This window comes from Indicator indicator, chromosome 11, assembly GCF_027791375.1.
Source record: "Indicator indicator isolate 239-I01 chromosome 11, UM_Iind_1.1, whole genome shotgun sequence".
Classification (NCBI taxonomy): domain Eukaryota; kingdom Metazoa; phylum Chordata; class Aves; order Piciformes; family Indicatoridae; genus Indicator; species Indicator indicator.
In genome coordinates, this window is record NC_072020.1 from 33,690,315 (window position 1) to 33,702,629 (window position 12,315).

The following is a 12,315-nucleotide window of genomic DNA, read 5'->3' on the forward strand; positions in this document are numbered from 1 at the left end:
CCTTCTGGCCTGGACCATTCTGTGATTCTATGATGCTATGATTTGCTCACGGTTTTGGGCAGTCAGAAGTCCCAGAGAGAAGGAATAATACTTATTAAAAGGAAATAGAAGGGTCTTACTTGAACAGAGAACTGCTTGCACCCTCTGCAATGGCTCTCTCTACACAACCAGCGCTGCATGAAGTGAACTGGACTGCAGCTGAGGATCTTTACAGTTCAGAAGTTAACTTCTTCAGTGTCCTATTCCTTTTAATCCCTGGTTTGTTTGTTGTTGTTGTTGTTGTTTGTATGTGGTGGTTTTGCTTTGGTTTTTTTTTTTTTTTTTTAGAAAAACACATTATGGCATATTTGCAAATAAATAATTCACTTTTCTAAGGCAGGCAGTTTCCTTCGAGCTGTGCTCTAACCTCTATCGCTCATAACCTTTTCCTGACCTCAGCTGTGCCCCAGCACAGAGAGTGGAGAGGATGACCAACAACTGCTTCCCAGAAGAGGCATATAACCTAATGTTAAATACAAACATTAGGGATGCAAACCTGCTTTTGAGTGCAGACTAGGAACACTACACAGTCTCAGTGTTAACAATGGCCTTTCAGTACATCCAATAAAGCAGTGGCTTTTTTTTTTAACCTCTCTTCTTGTTTGCTGCCTCATTTACAGCTAACAAGAATAGAATCAGGCCCAGAAATTAACAGAAAAAAAGTATAATCATTGACAATTTTGATATTTCTTGCTAGCAAATAACAAAAGTCCACAACCTTTTACCCTTTTCCATCCTGTTTGCTAATTACCGATTTTGTAATTAACCCATTATGCATCTGTCATTGTGTTTGAAATTAAATCACTTTAATTGCTAGTAAGTAGGGTTTATTTAGTTCTCTGTATTGTTGGATGGGGTCATGAATGGGGAGCTGTTGAACCACTTGGAGTTACTGGTGGCTCTCTGCAAAACTGCTGAAGTTGCTGCAGATGAGGAAGAGTTAAGCTGCTTTCCTTAGGTGATTTGATTTTAATGTTTAATGGCATATGTCTAATGGATGACAGTTTACTGCAAATATGGGAGGGCCCTTTTCATTCCTTTTACACAGAACACGTTGGGCATTATTTTGTTTCTTGAAATCATTTTAAATGAAGGAATAATTATGCTTAACAGTTTCAGAAAATGCCTCTCCTCACAATGCTAACTTTCCCGTACAGCAGAACTCTGCAAAATGCAACACCACTTTGTATTAAGAGCTGAACTTCAAATAAAGATAACAGAAAAGATCTAACCCATAGAAAATGAGGACAGACATAGAAGATTTTGTTCTCTGTAGCACAGCCCTGTTGTAGCCCTTGCATGACCTGACTCGCTTCACTGACCCTGCAGAAAATAGCTACTTTTTTTTGCAGGGTTAGTTTTGCACAGGGTTAGAGAGTTGAGTCAGCCCTGTAAGGTGGGTGCTGAGCACCACAGCTGGTACAAAGGCAGCAGCAAGAGCCCACAGCTGGAAAGATGCAAGGCAAGGGAAATGAGGTTCGCCCTGTTTCACAAAATGGCACCTTGGAAAATCACAGCATAGAATTTATGATTCCATGAATGGAAAATATTTTTTAATTGCTAAAATAATTTCCTAAGGTTTCTGAAATAACTTTGAAGACTTTAAGTCTTGCACTGGAAGGAAAAAAACAAACCCCAAAATATAATGAATTGTGTTGCCTTTAAATTTTTGTTTGTTTGTTTTTTGCATTTAGCTCCTTATACACTGAAGAAAGGTACTGCAAAGCACTCTAGTAGTCACAGGCTCACAGGATGTTAGGGGCTGGAAGGGATTTTGGGAGATCATCGAGTCCAACCTCCCTGCCAGAGCAGCACCATAGAATCCAGTGCAGGTCACATAGGAACACATCCAGATGGGTCTGAAAGTCTCCAGAGAAGGAGACTCCACAGCCTCTCTGGGCAGCCTGTTACAGTACTCTGTGACCCTCACAGTGAAGAAGTTCCTCCTAATGTTGAGGTGGAACCTCCTGTGCTGAGGTTTATCTCTATTACCCCTCGGTGTATGTTCTAGAGAATGGCAATATGAATTGGTAAGATCAGGCTTCTCTTTAGTACTAAATAAAGTCAAGCCTCTAGTACTGATGAGATGTGACATTCAATTTCCATCAAGTCTCAGTAACCTAAACATAGGTCAAATAATAAATAAAGTCCACACATATGAAAGCTGACAGATTTAGCGAGCTGAACTTCTACGTAGACTTCGTTCAGAGAATTAATTAACAACACCACACCAACATTCAAGATTAGTATAGATATTAAATATTTCATTCCCTGCTCCTACCAGAAAAAAAAAATTAAAATAAAACTAAATGTGTGAAACTGCAGGGGAGGGGGGGGGGGGGAGGAGGGGGGCCAGTAACAGAGCACACCTCAGTAAGACCTGTAAAGCCCTTCTAAAAGATAGTCTCTGTGTCCAGGGAGGGTTAAACTTTGAGGATTGCCCAGTCCAATAGAGAAAACCAAGGCACTGAATGAAGCAGCCAACTTTCAGGAAGGTCAGTGGCCTGTGCATAGCTTCATAGAGACAGGTCCATGCTGAAGACAACACAGCCCAAAGCCTCCAGGAGAATGGCAGGGACAAAAGGAGCATGGGAGGTTCTGTTGTAAAGCTCTGTAGCACCGCCTGCTTTGCCTGAAGGATGATTTGGACATCTGTGGCTCTTGTGCTTGCTCTGGTTTGTCAGTTGTTGGCTTGGTACCCTCAGATCTTCCCAGTTTCACCATTGCTTGTATTCAACCCCTGAGAGAGGACTTGAGGCATATGTTTATCAAAGCAGTAACATCAGGGGTCTCAAGAGGGTAGAGGGTGGTCAGTAAGGAAGCAGCATCCTCCCAGGCTCCTAAGGAGAACCTCGGTATGAACAGACATTCCCCACAGACTACACCACCAATTCCATGGGGGAAGCTTATCCACCCCCTCCTATTAAGTCCATTAAACTCTCACTGCTGTACTGCTTCGTGACGGCTATGTGGCCAAGGTGACACCAGGGTATCAAGCTAAACTGGTTTTGCTCTCCTAATTTATGGGGATGGGCCAGGCTCTTCTCTGAAACATAATTCTCTCCCTCTCTGTTCCCCTTTCCAGTTAATCTCTGTGGTTTAGTTTATGATTTTGTTTGTGTGAATGTGTAACAGGGAAAATTGGATGCTGCATTTCATTCCCAAGGATATTGGACTGGGCTCCACTGGCAAATTTCAAAGCCTTGGCCCTAATGACTGAATCTTTGTCTAGTGCTTCTTTTTGTCTCCCATCTGAAGAACAGATCCTTGAGGAGCACAGCTGCAAGAAGGGGCAACCACCATTTGAAGAAAACAGTAAGACACTCAGAGCAGATAACTTCAAAGGTTAACAGGAAGATACTGAATCTGAGCTGGTATGGAGCCCCAGGAGGGAGACAGCAACACAAATGGGGGTGCTCCCATCAGGGCAGCATTCTGGACAGATTCAAAGAATTTGAGAGCTTATTGATCTAAATCTCTGTGTAAATGCTCTGCACTAATAAGGGATAGAAGGTAAATGTGAGGATTATCCAAGTCAAGTTACCAGATGAGTTCTCTCCACTTATCTTGGGAAAAATTGCTCTGAAAATGCAGACAATGAAGAAGCCAAAGAGAGCCAGGGGAGAAACCACAAGCAAGATGATTCCCAAACACAAGACAAGATGGAAGCTGCTATTTTTGGTGGGTTTCATTCCTCTTAACATCATTTTCTATTTAACTAATATGCAGCTTGATTTACAGCCAGAAAGAGAGAGCAGTTCTCATGCCACTCACATCAATCAGGAGAAGCAGAATAGGATGTCAGCTCTGCACTGCTGGTATGGAGGCTGCCCATGATTTATCTCAACAGCATCACACAGATATTGAAAAGGACAGCAGAAACACATGACCTTGCAAGTGATATTCCACATACTTCACACCAGGCTTACCTCAGACCATGCTAAAAAAACCAAGAGACATTATTCTCCTGTTGCTTGCCATAGTGCCTTGAGCAACAAAGTATTAAGTGTCAAAAGCAACACACCAATCTAAATTAAGGTTGGCTGTAGGCATCTTCCAATTTGATGATGAGAAGGAACTAATCTATCAGAGCAGTTTTAAAATTAATAAGTTTCATAAGTATTAATATATGGATCTAATCTATATTCACTGCTACCCAAATTACCTTGTGCTGAAAGAACAAGTTCTGTATAATGAAGAGAAACAAATGAAGCTCAGAAAAAAATTAATCAAAGCTGGGAGTTGCAACGGGAATTGGAGTCAGCACTGCCTCATGTTCCTTGTTGAACATTTATTTTTATGGTAAGTTAGCTTCCTCATCCAAAAGGTGGAGATAACAAAACTCACTTGAGTTCCAACAGGATGCCAGTAACATCTAGTCATCAGAACTGCTATTATTAGTGTTACAAGTGCTGACATGCATTTGTTACTTCAAAACAGTTTTATAGATTGCATTTCTGGTCCACTCTCAGTGTTTTGGGGACCACTATTTTAGTCTTTAGAGAAGTTATACTCAATTTATTTAATACATTTGGGCATATTCTTTGTCACTGCCTTTAATTCTCCTTTACAGCTTAATAGTCTCCTGTGTGACGTGGGAACACAGCAGTGCAATGATTCCACAAGCAGCCAGATCTAGCAGGCTATTTCTTGTTCCATCCTATCAACACAGCAAGCAGCCAATCTGATACCAAACCATGCAAACCATAAGCAGAGGCAGTCTCGTGCCAAGATACAGTATGTAGAGATTGCAAAAGCTCATTGTGAAATTTCTGTGGGAAAAAACATACAGCTTGGAGACTTCAGAGCTGTTCTTTGTGCAAATCAAACCCGAGTATCTTTACTATGAAAAGCAGATAGATAAGTGGAAAACCCCCAAAGAAGAGCACCATTTTGTCCATGGAAGTTATCTGCACACAACTATACTTTGTATGGAAAAAGATATCAGAACAGGATTCACAGTATCACAATACACAGAATCACAATACCTTAGAGGTTGGAAGGGATCTCCAGAGATCATCAGGTCCAACCCACCTGCCAAAGCAGCATCACCCAGGGGAGTCTGCACAGGAATGCAGCCAGGTGGGGTTGGAAAGTCTCCAGAGAAGGAGACTCCACAACCTCTCTGGGCAGCCTGCTCCAGGGCTCTGTCACCCTCACTGGAAAGAAGTTTCTCCTCATGTTGAGGTGAAATCTTCTCTGTTCCAGCTTGTACCTCTTGTTCCTTGGCTTATTACTGTGCACCACCCAAAAGAGCCTGGCCCCCTCCACTTGACACCTACCCCTCAGCTATTGATAGACATTGATCAAATCCCCTCTCAGCCTTCTCTTCTCCACACTAAACAGCCCCAGGGCTCTCAGTCTCTCTTCACAGGGGAGATGCTCAAGTCCCCTAAGCATCCTCCTGGCTCTCCCTTGGACTCTCTCCAGCAGGTCTCTGTCTCTCTTGAACTGGGGAGTCCAGAACTGGACACAGGATTGCAGCTGTGGTCTCAGCAGGGCAGAGTAGAGGGGGAGAAGAACCTCCCTAGCCCTGCTGGCCACACTTTTCTTGCTGCCCCCCAGGATCCCATTGACTCTCTTGGCCACAAGGGCACATTGCTGTCCCATGCAGAACTTGCTGTCCACCAGCACTCCAGATTGACTTTCATTTTCTGTCATCCAATAACTGAAAAAACTTTGGTCTGAATAATAAAGCAGTTTCGTTATAAGGGAAGAACCAAACTGCATCCGTTTCTAAAGAGGGCTTATAGTTTAGTGTCTGAGAAGTTGCTGAATAATCTTACATAAGAAGTTATTTATAATTACTTAGAGTTGTCTTTAAGATATCTTAACCAATCTACCAGAAAAAAAAAAAAAAGGCAGTTTTGTGAAACAAGCTGAGGTATGTGTTAAACCCAGCTGACTGGGGTTTTAAAAACACCTTTGTAGATCTCTCCAAAGTGAGATTGGTACACTACTAGGATTTTCTGACCAGGCACCAAAATGCCAGCTTTATAGTCCAGGGTACAGTGAACTCACATATAGACGGTTAAAAAAACCCAAAACCCCCAACAACAACAACAACAAAGTCTTACAAATTGAGAATGAAAAAGCAGAGTTGCCAGTAAGGACCTGACTCTCAGTTCCTGAGTTCCTAAAGCTGACAATACTGGCATCACTGGAAATGCTTGAGTAACACAGACATCCCTTCACTCCTGAACAAACTGATGTGACTGCAGTCCATAAGTTTGCTGCAACCCCCAACCACAGTGGGCTGTATTCCTCAGCTATGGTGGTCAAGAGCTATAGCCCAATTGTGTCGCTCTTCCAGTTCTCTTCTTTGAAATCATAGAATCATAGAATCAACCAGGTTGGAAGAGACCTCCAAGATCATCCAGTCCAACCTATCACCCAGCCCTATCCAATCAACTGGCACCGACCATGGCACTAAGTGCCTCATCCAGACTTTTTGTGAACACCTCCAGGGACAGCAACTCTGTCACCTCCCTGGGCAGCACATTCCAACGGCAAATCTCTCTGTCTATGAAGAACTTCCTCCTAATATCCAGCCTGTACCTCCCCTGGCACAACTTGAGACTCTGTCCTCTTGTTCTGCTGCTGGTTGCCTGGGAGAAGAGACCAACCCCCACCTGGCTACAACCTCCCTTCAGGTAGTTGTAGACAGCAATGAGGTCTCCCCTGAGCCTCCTCTTCTCCAGGCTAAACACCCCCAGCTCCCTCAGCCTCTCCTCACAGGGCTGTGCTCCAGACCCCTCCCCAGCTTCGTTGCCCCTCTCTGGACACATTCCAGCACCTCAACATCTCTCTTGAATTGAGGAGCCCAGAACTGGACACAGCACTCAAGATGTGGCCTGACCAGTGCTGGGTACAGGGGAAGAATAACCTCCCTTGTCCTGCTGGCTACACTATTCCTGATCCAGGCCAAGATGCCATTGGCTCTCCTGGCACCTTGGGCACACTGCTGGCTCATGTTCAGCCTACTATCAACCAGCACCCCCAGGTCCCTTTTACCTGGATCCTTCTACTACCTTTGATGTGGATTTCTTCGTTTGGCTTTATTCATCCTTCCACTCTTTTGTACAGTAATGGGCTGCAACTGAAGAAAATCCTGCACAGCTGTAGAAATAAATATTCTGTTTGATCCTCCAGGACAGATTTAAGATGTCATTGCCAGCTTTAGGATCTGTCCATATTAGTCATCCTGCCAGCTCTAAGATAGTAAGAGACAAGATAAGGGTTTGTTGTAAAGCCCACTGAAGCAGCAGAAGTCTTTCTACTAACGTCAGCTATTTTGTACCACACTCTTATAGCACAGATTAAGACACACAGAAGAGCTTCTCATGCAAACTTCTGTCCTCCTTCACGTGTGCACATTTTTATTAAGCACTCTACTGGGACCATCATTCCTGCAACTTTTGTACAACTTTCACTTTACTTTATACAGTCTGCCTAGGCAAGGGGCCAGGCCTCCATATTTTACAAAGGAAAGCATTTTCCTCTGCCTATCTGAGTTAATTTCTTTTTTTCAGCCTCTTATTTACTGTATTCCTTCACCAGGTTCAAAGAGAATGGTCCTTTGTTCAACATCTACTCTTTGGAAGAAATCAACATCGGGCCCCAAATATTTGCTTCTAGGAATATATCATTTAGAGACATTACCTTCACGGACAAAAGGTTCTGCTTGCCAAGCAGAGCCCAGCTCCCCTTTGACATCTTGCCAAATTGGCTCCCATTTGCCATTTTCATGTGAGCTGCTGCCTTCCGCTGCAAGTCACACAGCTGCCAGCAATGCTCTGGCTACTGCTCTCCCACTCCTGTGGCAGTGCCTAAGATCTATTTTTCTTTCCAACACTGAAAACTTCCTGTAAGACCTGAGATGCCAATGTCAACCCACCTAGTAAAGCTGAGTGAGAATCCCTGCCCCTGAGGAAGATGCCAGGCAGGCAGAGTGATACTGCCAATGCTGACAATGAAAGCAACGGACGTTATTGTGGCCTTGCAGTATCTGAAGTGGGCTACAAGAAAGCTGTTGAGGGACTGTTGGGGGTGTCAGGGAGTGATAGGACTGGGGGCAATGGAGCAAAACTAGAAATGGGTACGTTCAGATTGGATGTTAGGAAGAAGTTCTTCCCTGTGAGGGCGGTGAGACACTGGAACAGGTTGCCCAGGGGAAGCCTCATCCCGGGAGGTTTTTACGGTCAGGCTGGATGTGGCTGGGAGAACCTGATCTAGTGTGAGGTGTCCCTGCCCATGGCAGGGGGAGTGGAATGAGATGATTCTTCAGGTCCCTTCCAACCCTAACAATGTTATAATGCTATGATTCTATGATAGCTGGATTTCACTGAGGATGAAGGGGAGCTTGGCAAGGAACAGCCGAGAGTCACAGATAAGGGAAAGGCAGATGACCTGCAGGGCCAGCAGGACTGATCATGTTACCCAAGGCCAGGATTACCTCGGCAACAGTGGCTAAAATACCAAGTTGGGATGGATGTGGAAAAAAATGGGATCAAGGGGGGCAGACTTAAAATGTACAAAGGGCAAAAAAAAGGATCAAGAAATAGCAAAAAGTTGCAAATAACATTAACTGGGGCTGCTTGTGGTTCTCTGTGAGGTAGCCATGCCCACAACTGCTGCATCCTGTTGTCCTAAATAAGAGCAATCAGCCAAGCCTGTTCTGAGCACACTCTGTGTGCCCACCTGCTGGCGTGGTCAGGAGGACTGGGTGGGATGGATGGTCAGAAGCATTTGTGGCAGATGGATCAAGCATTTCATGTTGCTCTGGCCATACTTGTGCCAGACCCGCCAGTGTCAGCCTCTCCCTGGCCTCCTCCTCACTTGCCCCCCAGCGGAAGGAAACCCTCTCCCACAAACATGGCATCATCTCCCCAGAATGGCTGCAGCTCAACCGGTACAGGACAGGGCACTTTTTCACCCCCATAGCTTCAGACATATTAGGGGCTTTGCCAGGATAATTTCACCAGTGAGGGAGGGATGGGTTATTTTTATATGCTTCTACATGACATATGTATGCTGGCAAAATCATCCAGTCACTTCACTGCTTGCCCAGACCCCAAGTAGGAGTTAATGCCTTCCAATTCAGCCAGAGGCAGAGCACATAATGCAAGTGACTTACCTGTGTTTCCTCCCAAAAATGCTACATGAATGGCTGCATTCTTGCATTGAAACTCTCATCTTTGTGACAAGAGGGACTTGGTGAAAGCAGAAGCCTCTTCCTTTCACAATGTTGTTTTTTTTTTTCCCGCTGGCATTTCCTAAAGTGAGCCCTAGATCTTTTTTTCATACAGACAGTTGGTTTCATACAGACAGTTTTCCTTGGAAGTATTACTGTCTTTGGATACTGGACAATTTATCATTAAAAAGTGTATGTAATGTATTGCCCTCAGACATGGACAAATCCAAACACTCCCACCACTAAGAGTGCAGACTACTGATGCTGATGGGTGAAAAAAATGCAAAGATTCAGTTTTCCAGTACAGATGTGCTGTCTCTGTGTGCCAGCAAGGCTCCTGAAGCTTTGCTTCAACTACAGTGAGATATGGGAGAGGAAAAAGAATGTGTATCTCCCAACTGGAGATGCACAAAAAGAAGAAGAAGAAGGGGACTGTTCATCAAGTAGAATAGTTAATAAAATCCAGATACCAGCTTGCACAGAGAAATCTGACTGGCTCCACACCAAATCATCTACAGTGGATTTAAACTCAGAACCTTCACTAAATATATTGCTTCTTACTCACTACAGGGTCTTTTTTTAAAATTAAAAATTGCTCCATTTTCTCAGAGACAGGGGCTGAAACTCCACTGAACAGCAGCACCTCCTGTGTTCATAGCACATTTAATGCTGAGCAAAGCACTGTTAAAAACTACACTTGGGTCAAAAGAACCCCCAGCAACACTCCAGGCTTGGGGCAGTGTGGCTGGAAAGCTGCTGGCAGAAAGGGACCTGGGGGTGCTGGTGGCCAAGCAGCTGAAGAGGAGCCAGCAGTGTGCCCAGGTGGCCAAGAAAGCCAAAGGCATCCTGGCTGGGATCCATGCTGTGTCCAGCAGGAGCAGGGAGGGGATTGTCCCCTGGGACTCAGCTCTGGGGAGGCCACACCTGGAGTGTTGTGTCCAGTTTTGGGCAGCTGAATGCAAGAGAGATGTGGAGGTGCTGGAGCCAGGGCAGAGGAGGGCAAGGAAGCTGTGAAGGGCCTGGAGAAGAAATCTGATGAAGAGCAACTGAAGGAGCTGGGGCTGGTTAGTGTGAAACAGAGGAGGCTGAGGGGAGACCTCATGGCTGTCTGCAACTCCCTGAAAGGAGGTTGTGGAGAGGCTGCTGCTGGTCTCTTCTGCCAGGGAATTAGTGATAGAACAAGGGGGAATGGCCTCAAGCTGTGACTGGGTAGGCTTAGACTGGACAGTAGGAAACATTTTTTCCTGGCAAGAGTGGTGAGGGATTGGAATGTGCTGCCCAGGGAGGTGGTGGAGTCCCCAAGCCTGGATGTGTTTCAAGGTGGTTTGGCTGTGGTGCTTGGGGCTATGGTTCAGGGGTGGGCCTTGTAGAGTAGGGTTCTGGGTTGGACTTGGTGTTCCTGAGGCTCTTTTCCAACCTGAATGTTTCTGCAAAATGCAAAGAGTTGTACAAGGCAGCATAAGGAGAATCCAGGCACTCCTGGGAAGAATCTGAGATTTGGGATGTTAAGTATTGGCAGAATTTTTCTTGTTTGGCTCATCAGTTTAGTAGAATCATTACAATAAGATATATTCTCTTTTAACACTCTCATGAAAAGGGATATTTTATACATACAGCATTGTTTTAATACCAGTAAGACTGATTTTAAGCTGCTAAAGGAAAAGCTCTATCTGTTTGCACATTACCCAAATAGCTGATAGTCTGAAAGTAGATCAGACCTACATGCAGTCTCAAAAAATCACATTTACAAACTAAATAACACAAAATAACCTGCGTGGTTCTTTGTCTGCCAGGTTTGGGTAGGTATTTGTTTAATATCGTTATTGCACTGTGGGGAAAACTTCTGACATGCAGGTACAATGATTTTTGTTTGGAGAAAAAACCCCAAACAATTCCCAAGGGATTTTTAAGTTCATGAAATCAGATGGAAAGAACTTGCACTGATTTAATTTTGAAAACCAAAAATGAATAGATACAGGCAAATGCTCTTCCACTATTCTTAGCAGCAGCAATCACATTTCTCCAGGTTCCTGAACTAAACATGAGAATTTATTTGGGACTCTGATATAACTTCCTGCAGGACCTGTGATGATTCTGTGATAACATTGCATGAAGCTACTCTTTACAACAATCGTCAGTTCCCTTTTTCAGATGGATTGGATAAAGATGAGTCTCCCAAATGAAATACTTTAACATTGCAAAAGGAAAAAACTGATAAGCAGTCTGAATCAGCCTGATCCTATTCCCATTTAAATTCAGAGAAGTTCTACCTGCTGCTTATATTCTTCCATGGAAAAGCAGAGACAGCTCCAGGCAGCCGGCAAGGCAGGCAGCCACCTGGAGCCGGAAGCTGCCTACACCACCAGGAGAAGCTTAAGCCTGGTGCTCGCGTGCGGTTCCGACAGCCCTCACTAGTACACTGCCTCACAGCCCAAATGCTCTGATTGAGACCAAGGGCTTCAGCTGAAATTTTAGCAGGCTGTAAGTGCACATTGCTTCTGTATCTAGGCTGCTCTGGAACTGGATAGCTGATTTCTGAAATATCCTTCCATGGTAACACGAATTTTGTAATTCACCTCCTGAAGAGATTCACATTTTTACATATGCACCAAAGAAACCCTCAGGGATGCTAGGGAGTACTTGTTTTTCCTCAGGATTCCTTCACAGCTGATGGATATTATATGTATTGATCTACTTTTGCAAACTATGTAAAACAACTTCAGGCTCATTTCAGGTCCCCACTGCACAGATTTCTCCCAGAAGACACTGACATTTTTCTTTCTGTGGTTTCAGGGCATATTTAAACATAATAAAAGGAACAGCTTTAGCAGGGATACTGAGAGATGCCCACTGTGGCCTATTCTACCCACTCAGTAAGGAGGCACAGAGCTGGAGATCACATCAGAAAGGGGAGAGATGGTAGTAAGAAAGTCTCAGTGCTGCAAACTGGATCTGTTGTGCACAGGGCAAGAACTAAGCCTGAAGTAACCTCCAGGCTCTGAGATACAGATGTCACAAAGCACAAAGTTTGTGCAGTTACTTCCAAAGGACTCCTGCACTGTGCTTAGAATTTTCATCTCAAA